At 37.1% G+C, this 20,945-nt stretch overlaps 1 protein-coding gene across 1 annotated transcript in view; it reads right to left on the bottom strand.

Moving 5' to 3' along the window:
* Positions 1 to 20,945, bottom strand: part of DNTT (DNA nucleotidylexotransferase) — a gene marked incomplete at its 5' end in the record, with an annotated part of 112,592 nt that overhangs the window by 46,348 nt on the left and 45,299 nt on the right. The gene's annotated exons all lie outside the window — the stretch shown is intronic.

The following is a 20,945-nucleotide window of genomic DNA, read 5'->3' as shown; positions in this document are numbered from 1 at the left end:
GCTTACCAGAAATTGAAAATTTTTAATTACGCCAAATATATAGGAAAAAAACTAAATATTCCAATATGTAGTAAGTCTGAAGGATCAGGCTTGACTAAAGAGGAGGTACATTTTTATTATTTCTAACAGCAGGCATCTCAGACTGGACCTGTGCAGACATTGTGAGATACCAAGTCTCTTTTGGCCTAATTCAAAGGCTTAACAAAGACTTCAGAATTATACAAACAGAGATACAAGGAAATTCAACTACCCTACTTACAAAGAATACAGCTAAGAGATCAGTGCACTCAAAAATATCAGATGTTTCAGTGAACTCTCAGAGAATATAATGAACTTTGGGAAAATACAAAGACAAAAAGGTAAAGAAAATGACCTCTCCCTCAGATAGAGATGATGAAAGGAGAAGGTTAAGGCTTTTGGGACATCTATCTAGCTGCTTTGGGCATAGTTGGTCACCAACACTTTTCAGGAAAGGCTACCACAAACCGGGAGAGAGCTGAATCCTTCTAGATCTGGATTAGTCATTATATATAGATATTGCTGTGATTCAAGATGAATTCAGGTGCCGTGTCCACCTTCTGCAGGTGTTCTGACTGTGAATGAAGTTTGCCATCATGAAGTATTTTGATGGACTAATCAAGTGGTGGCTGTAGATTACACACGTACTCCAAATGCCTAAAGGTGGAACTGAACAGTTGTAATGCATTGATGTTCCAGATTTGTAAGTCAGAAAGCTTTGCAATGTTTTGTTTTCATCTCAACTGGTACATAATCTACTCAGATGCCACATTTAAAACAGCATTAGTTGTAAACCAAAACCTCAGCTAAGGGAGTTATATATTGCTAGAACAATAACATAGTGTTCTCTTCAACATCAATAATGCAACAGGGGAAACAGAAAGATCATCTGCATTCAAATTATTTACTGAAACAAGCAGACAATAGTCTACATTATTAATTATGAAAGTTGTATATTTTTAAAAATGCTTTTATAAAGCTATTTGTCATACTCAACTAAGGCTGTTTCCATTTACTAGTTTAGATTTTTATTGTGAAGAGAGAATCAGTTGGCTCAGAATTATATTTCTATTCTACTTACTCAGAGTCTCCTTAATATATATAAGCTAATATTTAAGATGTGATATTTTATTTTGAAAGAAGAAAGAAATAAGGTATTTTTCTATACTGACACTACAATAAAACTAACAAACAGCTTTATAGCAACAATTTTTGCTATATTGGAGCTTTCTAGTAAAAGACTGAAAATATGCATTCAATCCTAGTCCATTTTAATTCTCTCTAGCTAATTCTCTTGAGAGATTCAAATGGATTATTCCTTTTTCATATTCCGTTGTAACTAACTTCCATCAAAACGTCCTTTTTCATGCATGTCTACTTTGGCATTTCCAAAATCAAAATATTGACTTCAAACAGTTTAAAAGACAACATTAATGTTCATGCAAGGAAGGAAACATGTATTTTCAGAATGTCTGAATGACAGCAGATGTTCAGCCAGCCTAGGTTTCACTTACTTGGCAGTGATGGCACAATCTGTAGAATCAACCTACTGTAAAAACTAAGGTTTCTATTTGCTCCCTTCTCAGCTGTACTGGAAGTTATATAAACATGACAGTTTTTCTATTAAAATTCCTTGAACTGAGAAATAGATTGCCTGCATCCACTGGAGGGAGAAAAAGAACAACAACAACCACCACCACCACACAACACACAAATTCTAACATAAAATAGGATTAAGACTTCTGTTTGAGCTGGTGTGGTGGTTGAGGAGTACATATAATTCTCTCTTAGTCACAAAGACATGAGAAGATTTATGAAGTTGAACTTCCTGGCATTTTATGGCAATATGACTAAATTACTTTAGTTGTGACTACTATAAGATATTTTATTAGTCTATTCCATCTAATGGTACATAATATCTGTTAATTTCAAATTGAACTTCAAGTTGCATGGTTACTGCCATACAGCTGCAGGACAGCAAGTTAGAGTCTAGCCTTTCTACTAAGACAATGAATTTTACTCAAGTACTTCAGAAAAAAATATGCACAGTTTAAACTTCAAGCATGTCTACAATCTGTTTAGTTTTAATGAGATGGCTCACTCGAGCTTTTAGATTGAAGTGTCAAGTCTTTCCAGGGTTGGGCTCACATATGGGTTTTCCATAACTACATTTTCATACTCCTACTGCAAGTAAGGTAGTTGGGAATTTTACAGATGCATAATCTAGAGAAAATGTGATTGCTCTTTTTTGAGATAAAATTTGGATTGTGTAATCTACTATCTTTGTCTAAGGGAAGAAGACTTTACTCTTAATCTATAGGATACATATACTTTTTCAGAGAAAATAATAGTTACTATTAAAATGAACATATTTTCCACCAGGATTATTGGATACAACAACTATGACCATTTTGCAATCAGTTTTCAAACATAAATTGAAATTCAAAAATTATCTATGTGGTCTACATCAGTGTTTTGCCAAGATAGCTGTGTTTTGCAAAACCACGCTGTTTGCCAGCATAGTTTAAATTATTTTTCTCAAATGGAATAACCTATACTGGCCCAAAGGGTATACCTGTTCCAGCTCCAGGGAACTGCTGGCTAAGGAACACTGCATCTCCACAGAGAAAGGCTGCCAAGATATTCAAGGATGATAAGCATACCAGAAAAGCCTTTCAAGGTGTAGACAAGCCTGTCATTAAATTTATTTTCTACCTTAAATAAGTCTCTCCATAGTGAAATCTAGTTACCCTCTTTTACAAAATTCTCTTGCTCTTCTTCAAGATCCTCCATGAGTCTAAGGAGCTCATGAGGTTGGCTTAGTTGATTTAATCCTAAATTGCAGAATTCTCTGATTATTATTAACCAACTTCCTTAATTCCCAAACCATGGCAATGAAATACAGTTTGAGAACATATCTTTTGATTGTTCTCTGTGTGCCCTTTTCCCAAATCCAGATACTGTAAAGCTCTAGCCATATATTTTCAGAGAGTCTCTCAAAGAAACAGTCATGTCATATTTCTCCAAACTCTTGTTCTGAATTCTTTCTGAATATATTCTTGACTTTTTCAACCTGTATTGTTATAAGATCTCAGGTAATGGGGCATTTTAAAGGTATCTTCTTTGTAGCCACATTTTTTTATTTCTTTAGGTGAAATATGAAGGTGCATTTCCTGGGTCACCATTTCTTGTCAGTTCAAATTCTGAAAAGACTAGAGGAAAGTAACCTTCTATTTTGTCATGATTCAGCTGAAATCAATATCAAGGCTCCAACCAACCTTTTAGCTAGAATGTACCAATAGGTTGTTTACATTTCATTTACGATATTTGAATGGTGGAAATATGATCTACATTTACTAAGTCTGGATGTAGTACTATTTATGGTAGTGATACAAATGCATGTTATAATATCGATGTCAAGACATTTCATAAGCAACAATGTTCAATGAGGATACTATTAAGAGCTGGGTCCTGCACTTGGGTCACAACAACCCCACGGAACGCTACACACTTTGGGAAGAGCGGCTGGAAAGCTGCCTACAGAAAAGGACTTGGGTGTGTTGATTGACAGACAGCTGAACATGAGCCAGCAGTGTGTCCAGGTGGCCAAAAGGCCAACAGCATCCTGGCTTGTATCAGGCATAGTGTGGCCATCAGGACTAGTGATTTTCCCCCTGTATTAGGGGCTGGTGAGGACCCACCTTGAATCCAGGAATGTTTGCTGTGTTAACCCACTAGAACTGTGTCTAGGTGTAAGATATGCCAAGACAAAAAGCAAACTGTCTGCATTCTTTGATTAGTAACAAAATATACAAAGTGTAAGATTATTAGTTTATGAAATAATATGAGTTTATAAAGTTGCATGTGAGAAGAGGTAATTCATAATGCTTCAACAGCTCCATGTTGCTGTTCTACAAGATAGCCCCTAGTAGCATCACAGAACAGCTATCATAGCCAATGATTATAACTGAGTCTATCTTATGAGGTTTTTCTGCTCTCTATTTAATGCTGATTTTCCATTCTTCAAAAAGATTGCTTGAAACATTTCCATCCAAGTCTCCCACAGCACAGCAACAATCCATAATATATTCTACCATTCCTAAGCTGAAAGCAACTAAAAGGACTACTTCTGGCTATATCTTGTAACTCAGACATTTCCTTCATTATTTTTTTAAACCTTTTATATCTTTTTCTTGTTATCTGACATGTAGAAAATGTCCTGTCTGATTCACATCCTAACAAAAAAAAATTATCCAGCAGTTATCTCCTCATTACCATGTCCCCACACCACTAGCATGGTCATGTCATGCTTAATTAAAATGTTATGGCTACTCTTGCTCACAGCAATCTGCAAAACTTACCCTCTGGTTGCTCTAAGCATAATATAAGGTCACTGGTGCTTGCAGTTTTTCTCATGATTATCTGCCAGGAAAACATCATTCTTTGCTTGTGCTGTGAACCATCTTTACAGCAAATAACTAGCCTATAATAAACTTGGACTTCTGCTAAAGGGTAAATCATCAATGAGTAAATTCTGCTAGAAATATCCTGTTTTCAAGCCAGCTTTCTAGGAATATAACCAGGGTAAAAGTGAGGCAGTGTATTACATATTACAATTAGAACTGGTTTTTAGTCTCTTGACTCTAAACAACAGGCATTTGATCCTGGAAACTGACTGTTCGGCATCTGAACCTGCAAAATCTCTTTTGCAAACAGCAAATTCACAGAATAATAGTGTTCGTCTTAGTAACTGCTCACTAATAGAGAGCAAAATCTTCAGAACAATTTCATCTCTGGCACAGATGCCCTGAAACACTTATGAGTAAAACACACTAAAAAACAAAATTATCTGGCTATATGAATAGCATTTGAGGTAACAGAAAGCTCTCCGAGGAAGCAGCACACATTCAAGGGACTGCAAACAAGACAAAATGTAATTAATTATTTCTACTTCTGTCCTGAATTGCTTAGGAACAAGCATTAGAATTCATAGGCAGAAAGATGCTCAAGTACAATTATCTGAAACAAAATATGAAATAGACACTTGTTTTCTGGTGCACCTATGTATGTCTAACAGAAAGCTGGCTGAGTGCCACTGTCACTATACTTTCTTAACACATTATTAGAATCTCTTAATCATAATCAGGCTGTATCCTTGGCCCATTTATACCACCTTGGAGCTGACTTTACTGCTGGGAACTTAGTTGAGGACTGCTGGCAGAGTTTTGTTTCAACCTGCATTTATGCAGTTTTGATTTTATTTGCCTTTAGACAAGGGTACCACTTCCTCCTGCAGGTCACTCAGTGTTACAAAGACAGTGTTACTATCTATGTTTATTCCATTCCCACCTCAAATTGCTTGGATTCTGTAAGGCAACCTCATTTTAGCAGGTGAACCCCAATGAGACTATTCAATAGATAAAATCTGAGGAACAGAACTGTCTAATAAACTGTGCATCCCTATCTCATCAAGGCCGTGTACATCTTTGATTTGACCTCTTGTTCTTTATGTTTTACCACCTTATCTTACCACCTTATCTGAAATCTCCTGTCTCTTTTTTTAATCTAGCTACTTCAGCTTTCCCTGAGTATATTCCACTATCTTAATAGTCCTCCTTGCACGTAATGCTCTGTAACTTTTATATTTTTACTTACCAGTTTTATGTACTATCATGAATGTATCTTACTTTATAGCTATTTATTTGTGAGACAGCCTGTAAAACCCTTAGTGCTCAACCATTTACAGAAAATACTTTTCAAGTAGTATATTTTAAATATCTTATTTCAACATACTTCCTGGCCTGAGAATAAATCAGTCCATTTAAATTCACCGGCTAAGTATCTCAGAAAACAATGCATGATATTAGCCGCCTTCAGGCCAAATGTTTTTAAAAGACACTGATTATAGTGACTTTTCAGAGCAATACTTGAAAATGCGATGCCTCCCCAGAATATTCATGTAAAAGGCCAAAAAACCCAACCATTAAGAAAATAACGAATGATTGGAAAATATTTGCTGGTGCTTGATTTTTCTACAAATTCCCAGTCACAGTTATAGTTGAAAGTTTATTCTCTCTCTCTGATCACTTTATCTGTTGTCTAGAAAGGGAATTTAGCAGAGTTGGTCAGGAAAATGAGAGAAAGCAGAAGGATTTATGTGGATAGTTAAATGTAAATGAGAAATAAAAGTTTTAATCAAAATTGTCATTTCAATTTCTTGGCCTGAATCAAAATATTTCTGTGATCTTGAAAAGGCTTTGTAACACTTCACAGGGGTTTCTGTGTCTCTACCTCTTCCATAATGTACACATCCCTATCTTTAGATGAAATAAAAGTATACTATGAAACTTCTATAGCTGAGGCTTCTAATGAAAGAGAAATTCTGACTCAATAACTCATTCCACTAAAGAATTACAAATCACTTGAATTATAACCAGGCAACAGAATGACATTTTTGTCCAGTTCTTCAATGAAGAATTTAACCAAAACCAAACTATACTTATGAACATTTCGACATATATTTTCCAACTAACACTAAAGATAAATGTTTGATCTGCTTCATTCACTATCTTAGTTTCTCAGAGCTGTTCTACAACACTGTTGATTGGTTTTGGCTTGTAATATTCACATTGTTAGTACCCCTTTCACAAAATTTCTTCCCAAATAGTAATATAAAAATTCTCCTGGTTCCCAGTATTTAAAAAGAAAAAAAAAAAAAAAAAAAAGACACATACACACAGACACACACAAAAACCACAAGCAAACATTAGTGAAAAGCCACTAAAACAAAATTCCCAAAGAGTTAATCAAATCTTCACTATGTTTAAACTTTCTTACAAAATCAAAACTTACTAGAAATTATATATTCATATTCTCTATCATATTCCTATTATAATACATCTAATATTAGAAGCATGAAAAATAATATCTGCAAACCACATGAGCCCCATTTTAACACACTTCAAATTAACTGCAGCACATATAACACAACTCTGCCACAGAATAGTTCTAAGGTTATCATTATTGATCTTGCCTGATATTTTCTTGTGAGGAATTACTTGTCATTCTCTCTACAGATTTTGAAAATGAAGCTCATTCAGTCTGTGAATACATCTCTGTACATGCTAATGTTAGGTACCAATTATTTGTACAGTTTCCTGTTAATCAGAAGAGCCTTTATTCCCCCATGACATATCATACTAATCTACAACCAAATTACCAAAACATTTAAAGAGCAATAGTTCATCCTTAGTGTAGGAAGTAGATTTTCTAGTTTATAAAATTATACTGATAAATCAATTTTAGTACATGCTCTGTGTCATGCAGCCTGCTCCCCTGCACTTGCCCTGGATTGTATGTTATAATACTGCCTGGGGCCATCAGATTTGATGTGATTTTTTTTTTTTTAATTAAATGGTATCCTATTCAAACTGTAGCAACACCAACGTCTGTGACCTCTGAAAAATTCCATTTGTAAGCTTATTTAACATGTGTTTCATGCTCACTGTAAAATAACATTTTTATATATTGGAAGAATCGTATATTTGGGAGAATCATGTTCAAGGAAAAAGAGAGCATTTCCCCTTAAAAAAACCCCACAGATGTTTTCAATATAAGTCATGCTAGAACTTAGCAATTTGCTTGCTTCATTTCCATAATGCTAATAGTAATTGGTAAGACATATGTTAATTGTTCTAAAATGCTGAATGGATAATTTTTAGTCAACCTAGTATAATAAAAATCACAACAATTTTTATTGCTAACCTTTTTAAAATGGGAATGGCCAGTAGAATATAGGTTATTAAGTACATTTCATTGATATATTGGGACTATAAACAGTTGCGTTATAACCTCCTTTATAGCTTTCAGAAACATTCATTTTGGCAAACTTGTCTAGGAAATTGTGTAAATAATGCAAAATCTGTTTTAACATTTCGGAATTCTAATGGTATATTATCTTAAGGACTCCCACTGCACAAGTTGCTGGAGTTTGTAGTTGGAGCACTGTTATTCATACTGACAGCTGTCACTGCTTCTTTCCGCTTAGGTGAGTCTAATGAGCCAGTCGTCATGACAGGCTGCCATTTGTTCCACAGCTAGGGCTTTGCATCAGGAGAAAGCAAGTTACTTGTGGGCAGGCTTATAATCTGACACTCATACAAGCAACTAAAATGGCAAAACCGAAGTCAGTGCTGAAATCTTCTCTAGTTAATGACAACACCATCTTCTCTTGCACTTTGATACAAAAAGCAACTGGAAATGATACATCGACGGTCCGAATCATCCTCACCCAGCTCTTCTACATAACAGACACCCCAGATTGCTTTTGTTGTATCCCATGCTGAGCAGTAAACCCAGAAGCCTCTTTGCCCACGCCTGCCCCATACAGAGTGAAGGTAGGCTGCCTCTGTTATATAGGGAAGGTTTTGAGAAACTATCATCAAAAATGAGAACACACAAATAGAATTATGGAAACATCAAGGATGCTTTTGAAAGAACTATGGTAGATTTCTAACAATTTATATTACTTTTTGTATAAGTAAAAGGCGTAATACATTGTAAATAATAAAACAATCCATTAAAAGATTAAATTAAAACATATTACATTCATACATAATGAACAGATTTAAAACACACAAGACATCCAATCTATGATTTACAGATTAGACAATTTACAAAATGTCACAATAGATTTATGCGGGGAATCTGTATTATTAGCTCACTATTTTTCTCACCATTTCCTAAAACGTTTTGATGTGTAACTTGCTGGCAAATAATTTTCTTCACTTCTCAGTCATGCATCTTTCTTAAAATCTTAAATAGATCTTCTTGAATTTGTCTTCCTTAAATTCCATTCACTCACAAAACAAAGATGCTGTGGAATTTTTTTGTCTTATCTCTGCACATTATTCAGTAGCACTGCACAAAGAAATTGTTGTTCTTTTGACACTGCATCTCAATAAATGGACTAAATGAACTGTGGATATTAACATTCAACCAATAAAAATAAATCTTTATTTATCTAAAATGTATCAAATCTGCTTCATCTAAAAGGCTAATTGAAAAGGCTATTCAGGTCACCTGTGATATTAGAAGACAACTGAATCACATTTAATGCTACTTAAAGGATGTGAACAGGCTGAAAGAAAAATTAAGCCATGGCCATTAAAATTTCATTTGATTTAGTGAAGCCATTAACATTTTGGTTTTATGCAGTGGCAAGCATTCTAAAAATATTTCCATATAATTCAGAAACCCATAATGGTCAAATGGCTGACCCTTATGTACCAAAAATGATTGAAAGTGACCTTAAATGACAAATCAGAAAATAAGCAAAAGGAAAAAAAAAAATCTTTGAACACCATTATTAGCTGACATTCTGTTCTGACTTCATAGAGTCTTTATATATATATGTATAATTACTGTACATACACATACATATGCACAAATAAATTATCTGCTCACAGGAAGTGTCTTGCTTATTCTGATTCACTTCTATTTTACCATTGCTGTTTTTAAACTTTTGCATCTTACCACAAGTATAAGCAGGATTCTCTGTAACAGGGCATCTCTGCCTCTCATAATGGCTAAATTGATCTATGTATTATCAGCTCAAGCTCATCTGGCAACCTCGTCTCATATGCTCTTTTAGAATAACATTTTATAGGAAAAGGCAACCTAATTAAAGTTTGTTGTCAAAACCAGTTAGACTCCTGTGAATTTTAGTTTTGTTATTAGAAAAAGTTGGATCTTTACTAGAAATTCTTGCATTTTTTTCTATTAATTGCAGACTTTGGTTTTTATTTAAATACTGTCATATTTGGATATCAAATGAACAAAACACTACTTTTATGTGAACTATAAAGAAGTAATATATTTTTAAGACAATACCTTATCTTACTCCTTGTAGTGTATTTGTGATACATTGCTTTGCCTCTATGTTTGCCTTTGTAACTTGAAAATGCTACTGCCAATTTTCTTTATATTCTCTATAATGAAAAATATAGTAAGCAGAACAAATCAGTCATCAATGCATTAATTTCAAGTATTTTAGACAGTTTCATGTAAAAACTTTGTCTAGAGTTAAAATGGTAACAAATCTGATCATGTATCAGTACATAATTCAAATTTCTGAGTGACTGCCTGACAAGAAAATACATTACCCCTAGTTTTGTCTTTTTTTTTTTTTTTAACCAATTCAGTTTAAAAAATGCTAATAGAGAAGGCTTTGCTGTAATAGGTGTAAAATATTGTAACATAGAATTCTATATCTTGCTGTATAAACATTACTTTTATTCCTCTGGCTTGCTTACTAGTAGTCATCATCGATGTTGATAAGGTGCGGAAAGCGCTAAACACTGTTAAGGCTGTTAAAAATGCATTCCAGGAGGTGTAGGTTATCATGGAAACTGAAAGGCTAATCCAGCAAGTTTCTGGCTCTACATACACACTGTAAAATCTCTGACTTCACAGAAATCAACAGTGTTGCTACTTCCTCTCTGGACCTAGCACTTGAAGTAGCTTTAAAGTAAAGAGCTGAATATCTTGTGAAAGTCGTAAAGATTTGAGTACAGTAGGGTGCGTAAATATCTCAAATCAAGAAGTTTTTGGAAGGGTTTGAAATAATACACTGTGCTGAGCATTCAACTGTCTCATGGATTCTTACAAAGTTCTTTTTTTCTATGATGCTCAGATACCTTATTCATCAGCTTCTACTTCATGATTCATCATAACTAATAATAGATGAAATGAGTGGAAAAATAATCAAAGCTCTAATGGCAAAAGGAAGTGTCTGAATTACTCCAATAGATTATCTTCTAAATTGACTTGGCTAGCCTTTAATTTGGATAAAAATTATTTTATCCTTTCTGAACTTAGTTTTTAATGGGTTACAGAAAATCAGAAGCAGAATCTAGTGATGACCTCTTTTCTCCAGCTGAAGTGTCTCTAACTCCTGCCACAGAATATTTTTATTCAGAGCATCCCAGCACCTCAAGGTCAAACACTTCTAAACTTAGGGAGTTCAGTAAGGTGAAGCTGTTTTACTAAGCTTTAAGACCAACCAGGTCAGATTAGAACATCACTGGGTTAAAAGCCTTATCTGAAGTAGGCTATAGTTTATCAGAGTCAAAGCTGTGCTCAGGAATGATATCCAAACAGTGTCTTCAGTTGTTGCTGGAAGAATCACTAGATTCTTCCAGGATCTGCTTAAATATGAGGGTGTGCAAACTACCTTATCAGCTCAGATATTCAGTAAGCAGCTCACCTCACAACTCCTTTATAGCAGAGCTCTCCCTGACAAAAGGAAATAACAGCAGATAAAAAAAAAATATATATATATATACTTCTTAGAAAAGCAGCACAAGAAAGAGGGTGGAAATTACAGTATTTGAACTTGAACAGCTGGATACAGCTTATATCTTCCCTTATTATTGCATAGAAATAACTATGCTGAAGAGTCGTGTAAATGCAAAAATACACTATTCTGAGAAGGTGTGAGTAGAATAAGGAAACTCACAGAATCACAGAATCGACTGGGTTGGAAAAGACCTCAGAGATCATCGAGTCCAACCCTTGGTCCAACTCTAGTCCGTTTATTAGATCATGGCACTAAGTGCCATGTCCAATCTCAGTTTAAAAACCTCCAGGGACGGCGAGTCCACCACCTCCCTGGGCAGGCCATTCCAATGCCTGACCACTCTCTCTGTAAAGAATTTCTTTCTAATATCCAGCCTAAATTTCCCCTGGCAGAGTTTAAGCCCATGCCCCCTTGTCCTATTGCTGACTGCCTGGGAGAAGAGACCAATCCCCACCTGGCTATAACTTCCCTTCAGGTAGTTATAGAGAGTGATGAGGTCACCTCTAAGCCTCCTCTTCTCTAGACTAAACAACCCCAGCTCCCTCAGCCTCTCCCCATAGGTCTTATGCTCAAGTCCCTTCACCAGTCTTGTTGCTCTTCTCTGGACCCGCTCCAGCACTTCAATGTCTTTCCTGAACTGAGGGGCCCAGAACTGAACACAATACTCCAGGTGTGGCCTCACCAATGCAGAGTACAGGGGAAGGATCACTTCCCTTGTCCTGCTGACCACGCTATTTTTGATACAGGACAGGATACCATTGGCCTTTTTGGCCACCTGGGCACACTGATTGCTCATGTTGAGCTTCCTGTCAATTAGTACCCCCAGGTCCCTTTCTGTCTGACTGCTCTCTAGCCACTCTGTGCCCAGCCTGGAGCGCTGCAGGGGTTGTTGTGACCAAAGTGCAGCACCCGGCACTTGGCCTTATTGAACTTCATCCCATTGGAATCAGCCCATTTTTCCAGTCTGTCCAGATCCCTCTGCAGAGCCCTCCTGCCTTCCAGCAGGTCGACACTCCCTCCCAACTTGGTGTCATCAGCAAATTTGCTGATGATGGTCTCAATCCCCTCATCTAAATGGTCAATAAAGATGTTAAATAGGACTGGACCCAACACTGACCCCTGGGGAACACCACTAGTGACTGGCCGCCAGCTAGATGCAGCCCCATTCACCAGCACTCTCTGGGCCCGGCCCTCCAGCCAGTTCTTAACCCAGCGTAGAGTACACTTGTCCAAGCCATGGGCTACCAGCTTTTGCAGGAGTATATTATGGGAGACAGTGTCAAAGGCCTTGCTGAAGTCCAGATAGACCACATCCACAGCTTTCCCCTCATCCACCAGGTGAGTTACCTGATCATAAAAGGAGATCAGGTTGGTCAGACAGGACCTGCCCCTCCTAAACCCATGCTGGCTGGGTCTGATCCCTTGTCCATCCTGAAGATACTGTGTGATTCCATTCAGGATGATCTGCTCCATAACCCTGCCAGGCACCGAGGTCAGGCTGACAGGCCAGTAGTTGCCAGGGTCAGCTTTGCAGCCCTTTTTGTGGACTGGGGTAACATTGGCCAATTTCCAATCATATGGGACCTCCCCAGTGAGCCAGGACTGTTGGAAGATGATGGAGAGAGGCTTGGCAAGTTCTTCTGCTAGCTCCCTCATCACCCTAGGATGGATCCCATCTGGTCCCATAGACTTGTGAGGATCCAGATGGCTCAGTAAATCACCAACTATTTCCTCCTGGAATACAAGGGGCCTATTTGGGTTCCTATCTCTGTCAACCACCTTCAGAGATGAGTTGTCCTGAGGGCCACCTGTCTTACTGGTAAAAACTGAGGCAAAGTAGGTATTAAGTACCTCAGCTTTCTCCTCATCTTTGTTAACTATATTTCCCTCAAAGTCCAACAGAGAATGGAGGTTTTCCTTGCCCCTCCTTTTGTTGTTAACATATTTGAAGAAGGACTTTTTATTATCCCTGACAGAATTGGCCAAATTAACTTCAAATTGTACTTTTGTTTCCCTGATTTTTTTTCTGCATGATCTAGCTATTTCCATAAATTCTTCATAAGTAGCCAGCCCTTTTTTCCACAGTCGGTAAAGTCTCTTTTTATTTCTGATTTCATTCAGAATCTCCCTGTTCAACCAAGTCGGTTGTCTTCCCCGCCGGCTAGCCTTTCGGCACACTGGTATAGCCTGTTCCTGTGCAAACTCTGTTTGGGAATTTCCTTAGAAACTTAAGGAAAGCAACTTTTGCTAAATTAATCATATTAGTTTGAAGTCTGACACTATTTTTATCCTAGATCTGAGCAGAAAGAAAACAATTTGTCTAATAGGACTTCAAATGCATTTATTTCTCAGAACCTAATAAAGGAGTCATGTCAGGTGTTCTAGCCTCAGTGTAGAACCTCTATAGCCTGCAAAAGAATACTTCTATTATGAGTATCCAATATGAAAAGGTCAAATAGAGCTTTACATCAGGATTTATGGAGAAACTCAGTCACCACTTGACTGGCTTAGTTAAATAAACCACAAAGTCTTCAGTATATGCTAAGATCTTGGGAAGTGTAATGTTCTTCATACATTCTACCTCACATTCTCTCATCTACGAACATATGTCAATACAGTCAGATAATTGTGATTCCAGATTCCTTATAGAAGTCTCATATCTGAAATTAAGGTGCCACAATAACATTAGTTATTCATCAGTGTGTGAGCCTGTAAAATAATCTCTGGAAGTGTTTTTTGTGCCAGCTTTTTCATTTTACTTTATTTCTGAAATGCAAAAGAGAGATATCTTTAAATTATTTTCTTGACACACAACTGGAAAGACTAGAGTCCTGTGCCATGTCGTTCCTTTATGCATTCCTTTGTCTTGTAGGAAATGTCACTGCACATAGGAAAGAAACTTTTTCATTGTAACATACAAAAGCATGGTGATGCTGCCTGACAAACACACTGTCCTTTGCTCTCTTCACTGCTTTTCTATTAGCAATACTTATCTTCAAATGTTACAAAGCCCCAAATCCCAATTTTTAAAAGATAATATAAAATTCAAGCAAGGATATAGTGATCTACAATTAGGCTCATGTTAGAACAGAATTCAATAATGAGAGTCTGAGACAAAACTTCCCTGAAGACTGATGCAGGATGGGGGAATTATTAATAGCCTTCCACCAAGACAAATACTACACAACAGGCACTACTTATTCTGCTTGATGCATTGCCCAAGACACAGACACCTTCTTAAGAACTGCAATATGAAAACCTATCAAGAACGAAATGTCTCCTTAGTTTATTTCACTCTATCTTAACACAAAGGTGGGAGAAGCTTACAAAAATGTGTCTAAGGAAATCTCTTTTGAGAAATTCAGAACTAAAACCGTGATACCAATATGATACCTAGGTAGTTTCTAAAAAATAAGTTACTATTACTATAACATCAATACGCAGTATGTGTTCATATCCCAGCAAAACAATCCTGCTGCTGCAGAGTTAAGAGAAACTGTTTGAGTGTGCTACATGAAACATGAGAAAACCTAAACCTAATTTGTAAATCATTTGTGAATCATACAGAGAAAGCACACAGAAAGGCTAACAGCCATACTGGAAATGCAGTTAATGAACACGATGATCTATTCTCATTATTGTATTTAATTCTTATTCCAGATCCTTTTCTGAAATTCTCCAGTCAAATTTAGTTTTTTGTGGGGGTCTGTATTGATATGTGAATAACCAGCAAAGAGATTGAAGCCATAAATTGCATATACTATACAATGCTTCCTCCAAGCTTTTTTGTTCTAGAAAGCCCTTAATCTAGATCATCTCTTGTGGCAAAAACAAATAGCAGCAGCTAAATCAGGTTAGCAGAAATCCAGGATCTGGCAGAATGTGGTGATAATGATTCAGCCCAAGACAACCTTTTCTTGAGGTCACTGTGAAGCCATGTCATAGCATGGAGATACAGCAGAAAGCAGGAAAACTACTCCAGTTTCACTGCCATGAAACCTAATGTGAAGTTCTCTGTCTACTTGCCATTAATAACAATCCTGCAACAATGCTAATCACAGAATCACATAGAATCACAGCATGTTAGGGATTTGAAGGGACCTCAAAAGATCATCCAGTCCAATCCCCCTGCCGGAGCAGGAACACCCAGATGAGGTTACACAGGATTGTGTCCACGCGGGTTTCGAATGTCTACACAGAAGGAGACTCCACAACCTCCCTGGGCAGCCTGTTCCAGTGTCTGTCACCCTCACTGAGAAGAGGTTTCTTCTCATATTTAAGTGGAACCTCCTGTGTTCCAGTTTGCAGACATCACCCTCTGTCTTACCATTGGTTGTCACCAAGAAGAGCCTGGCTCCATCCTCGTGACACTCACCCTTTACATATTTATAAACGTTAATGAGGTTACCCCTCAGTCTCCTCCAAACTAAAGAGACCCAGCTCCCTCAGCCTTTCCTTGTAAGGGAGATGCTCCACTCCCTTAATCATCTTCATGGCTCTGCACTGGACTCTCTCAAGCAGTTCCCTGTCCTTCTTGAACTGAACGGCCCAGAACTGGACACAATATTCCAGATGTGATCTCACCAGGGCAGAGTAGAGAGGGAGAAGAACCTCTGTCGACCTACTAACCACCGCCCTTTTAACAAACCCCAGGATGCCATTGGCCTTCTTGCCCACAAGGGCACAGTGCTGGCTCATGGTTGTCCTGCTGTCTACCAGGACCCCCAGGTCCCTTTCCCCTACACTGCTCTCTAAAAGGTTGTTCCTCAATTTATACTGGTACCTGGGGTTGTTCCTGCCCAGATGCAAGACTCTACACTTGCTCTTGCTATATTTCATTACATTTTTCCCCACCCTGTCCAGGTCTCGCTGGATGGCAGCACAGCCTTCTGGCATGTCAGCCATTCCTCCCAGCTTCATGTCATCAGCAAACTTGCTGATAGTGCACTCTATTCCCTCACCCAAATCACTGATGAATATATTGAATAGTACTGGTCCCAGTACCAACCCTTGAGGCACTCCACTAGATACAGGCCTCCAATTGGACTCTACCCCATTGACCACGACTCTCTGGCTTCTTTCCTTCAGCCAGTTCGCAGTCCACCTCACTACCCGATCATCCAGACCACACTCCTCAGCGTACCAACAAGGATGCTATGGGAGACTGTGTCAAGTGTTTTACTGAAATCAAGACAGACCACATCCACTGCTTTGCCATCATCTATCCACCTGATTATGTCCTGATAAAAGGCTTCGAGGTTTCCCCTTGGTGAAGCCATGTTGAATGTTCTTAATGACCCTCTTATAATTGCATTAACACATTGCTAATAGGTATCAAATTTTCTGTAACATGCAGTAATATATACAAGATAATATAATGCTACTACTACTGAAAAACCTTTAATTCTCTCCATAGAATAAAATTATATTTTTAATAACCAGGAACAAAATGACCAGCTTCTTAGTTTAACTCTCATTTAAAAGTGATAATATGCATAAGCCTAAACTACACTTCCAGCTTGGATATAGTTTGGACAAACACAGCATCAATCGGAGATGTCACACACTAAAAAAATGTTTCTTTTCTCCCCATCCCAGGGCCTCTCTTTAACCCAATGTTGGAAGGGAAACTTCACCCTCAGTGGCTTTTGTAACTTGTAATATGAGGTGCTATTCTCCACCTCAGAATTTGTCTCACTAGTTTTAAGAAGAAAACAGTCTTAAATCTCAGCAATTCAAAATAAGAGAGGCTGAGCAAAGAAAAGAAACCCATACCAATTCCTGATTCAAATAGACTGCATGGTAAATTCTCTCTCTCTGATAATATTGTGCATGGTATGCTTCATATTGCATTATCAGCATCTTCAATACTTCCTTCTCTACAGCTGAGGCAATAGGCCTCACCAGACAGACAATCAAATACATTCCACACTGTGTGGGTGTGATTTATTTCATAACTACAATTGTTCTACTTCTGTATTTCCATGCATTTCAGTGTTGTAATTTCTGTTTCAAAGTGACCCAGATAAGTGTCATAAAAATATTTTTAAGAAATAAGAAAATTCTCCCAACCTCTCATACCTACTGAATCTCAAGGAATGTTTTACGGCAGTTATCTAAGTGTTTCTGTAAGGGAGTAACAAATAATCAACTCATCCAGATTTCATAAACTTATTCATTTCTGTTCTTGAATGATTTCAAATTAGGGATATACTGAAGGGTTCCCATTGTGGTTATTATTTGTTACTTTTAAGCCTTTATATTCCTTTGTACATTCAGAGAGATGAAAAGAAACTTGCTTTCAACCTAACACACTATTATTCCCACTTTCAACCATGGAAACACAAGGAAAGTACTTCTGATTAAAGATGTTTCATGAGCTATTGTTTTGTGAAGACAGGCAGAAAGATGAAAGAACCAGAAAGAAGGAAGTAACAGACACTGAAGACTGCTTCAGCAATATGATTCTTGCGCAGAGGTAAAGGAGAGAATTTGGGGGTTAACCTGAAACTACAAGATTTTAAAGCTAAAGAGGAAATAAACTGCATGCAACTGGTCAGAGAAACAGGTCTTGGTATGTTCTCAATAAGACTGCATCTGCTTTTCAAATTTTCACATCCTATTCTAACAACTTGTAGGTCTGGTATTTTGATTAAACCACATAAGTCCAAAGTAGTAATTTGATTTTTCATTTCCTGTCTATATCCTTTTTTTTCCCCCTGAATTTTCCACCATTCTGAATTAGAAATACACAAACAGTAGCATCCAGTACTACATAATCTGCAAGAGACAACTCCTGGCGTAATACCACAAACCTGCTTCCTCAACACAAGCAGAGATCAGCATCCTAACACAGTCTCCAGATTCAGCCAAACCTGTGCTCAAAAAATCCTTGTCTCTTCAAGACTCCATCATTTTCACTGTCCATTGTCCATCCTTCTCTTCGTTTTCCTGTTGCTCTCTAACATACAGCTGCCAGCCAAGTCTGTTCCTCCACTTGTGCTTGCAATTTGACTACTGACAGATTGATGCCCTGATGTTTTTTACTTTAGGTAATGGCTTCTCTTGTGTTTGCTCTTAACCCTTTGAACTGCTTTTTCATTTATACCTGAAACATGGTTTATCTACCACCATCCAGGATTATGGCTGCTATAAACACAAACTAGCATTAAGACTTGTTCAAGAAGCAATACAGAAGAACAAAGGTGAAAACTAAGTCAAACCACAGAGGAGTCCATGGACAAGTTTAATGGAAAAGGTCTACTAACTTATTAAGTATGCCCAGCTAAGTTTGCTGAGTTTGGGAAAAATAATCATAGAATGTAAATTTCCTGTATTTCATCTCTGTCTCACTGAATCCCCATGACTCCAGATCACTAATGGAAGTTCTGTTCCTGGTAATTCATTCAGTTTTCCCATATAGTAGGTAAGGTTTATCAGACTCTGACTTTCAACTCTCCAAGCAAATCTGGAGGAACACGACCAACTGCTTTTTTTTTTTTTTTAATTTATGAAACAAATAAATAAAACAGGACAAATCTGGACCCTGTGGATTAATATATTATAGAATATGGGAAATCAAGTCAAGCTGTTTGATTATAAAAAATGCCCACTTTTTAAATTAAAATACATAATGATGAAAGAAACAAAAATAATTTGTTAAATGAAAATTGGGAGCTAGTGAGCTTACACATACTTCATACTGATGAATATTGCCACTATATGAGATAGGTAAAAAAGAACAGAACTCTATCACAGTTCAGTAATCAAAATATAGGCACCTAATAAAGGTACTTTGATCAATTTAATCAAGTTTTCTAAAAATCCTACAATGTAGCACTTGTTTTCCATGAGGTGCTAAAATATCATTTAAGACTGACATTTTGAAACGTATTTTTTAATATATTCTCAGTATGTTTAAAGGCATGTATTTAATATACAGGATTTCTCACTGAAGGCATCATTAGATCATAGAATCATATAATGGTGTGGGTTAGAAGAGACCTTAGAGGTCATCTGGTTCCAACCCCCCCGCCATGGGCACAAACACCTTCCACTAAAACAGGTTTGATACTTAAATAATTTCTCTTCTGGTTTGACACACACATTTAGAGATACAAAATCTTATTCTTAACAAAAAAGAGAATGGCTATCATATCCCCCTGAAACAATAAGCAAAACAACAGGCTTAAATTTGATGTGTGACGTTAATACTTTGCAAACAACTACGCTGCCAACAAAGCTTACAAGTACACCGTGTCAGAAGAAACTGGGAATTTTCAATGTGATAACAGTTCTGTCCCCGAAACTTTCTAACCCATCTAGACATGTGCCAATCAGTTATATCCAGGTCACTAACACCACAAGGTCCCTGACTGATTTGCATCAGTGTGAACAAATTGCCATTACATGTATCCTTAACAAAGAGTCACAGAATGATGACACTTGAGGTTTTGAATATAAAATTTTATCTTGTTCTTATAGCTCTGGTCAAGGTTCATACTGGAACCTAGTGCTTCTCATTGACCACACTGTTTCACAGAAACCATTTATTAATAGCTGGTGGCTGCAAACATTCTTACAATACATAGGGGACATACGTTAAATAATTATAAATATCATGAGATGGCACAAAGGTGATAAAATACATTCATCACAATCACTGTGAATGTATATAGCAATTACAAATAATATAAGGTCTTAATTTAGCACTGGAGTGAGTCTATGCAGGCCCATGTAGGCTCACAACAATAAACCACACAAGTGATTCATTAATTATTAACTTTATTCTGTCTCTTGCTATCATACCAGTTTTAGTTACATAAGAGTGACAGAGGATCTTGCTAAGGTTTTTTTTGGTTTATTGAGTATGACATGTACTGCAGGTAGTGATATAACAGAGGACTGAGTACAGAGCAAGGAACTTGATACTCCCAAAGACTATTCCCAGTCTCAGTATTTTGTTGTGTGGCTTTAGGAAAGCTTTCGAGTAAGTGCTGAAGGAATGAATTGTGTATGTCCTCAGCAACAGTTTCGTGTTTGGTTTTACAGAGCAAGACCAAAAGCGTTAGGAACAAAAATCACTCAGGAAAGAAATTCTGAGATCACCTTATCTATGCAGAGGTCAGTGTATATTTGGTTCAGTTAGTGCTTTATATTCACTGTGGTCAGCGTTTACTGCAACGTATACTTCCAACACTACAAACTCTGCCTTAGCATATTTTCAATCTCAAGTGGCCAAGTTCTCCAAAAAAAGGAAACCAAACTACAAGCACAAAATTGCCTTAAGTTTATTGTGTTTTTAAGCATGGCTTTACAATAGTCTAAGCCTTGGAATTTCAGATCCACTAAAAGAGGAAAAAAAAGAAAATATACGCTCAAGTATGGTATGTGATGTAAACATTTTTCCAGCAAGCTATTCTTAGGTAGATTGTTCTCTGAAAACAAAACAAAACAAACAAACAAACAAAAAAAAAAGGGGGGGGGGGGGAGGCGGGCAAAAAACAAACAAACACCACCACACCGAAAAATGTTCCCGCTAAGGTGCTTTGACTTTTCCAAGAGACAA

Source organism: Streptopelia decaocto (genome assembly GCF_964273445.1).
Source record: "Streptopelia decaocto genome assembly, chromosome: 5".
Lineage (NCBI taxonomy): Eukaryota > Metazoa > Chordata > Aves > Columbiformes > Columbidae > Streptopelia > Streptopelia decaocto.
This window is presented reverse-complemented; position numbering and strand designations above follow the sequence as displayed.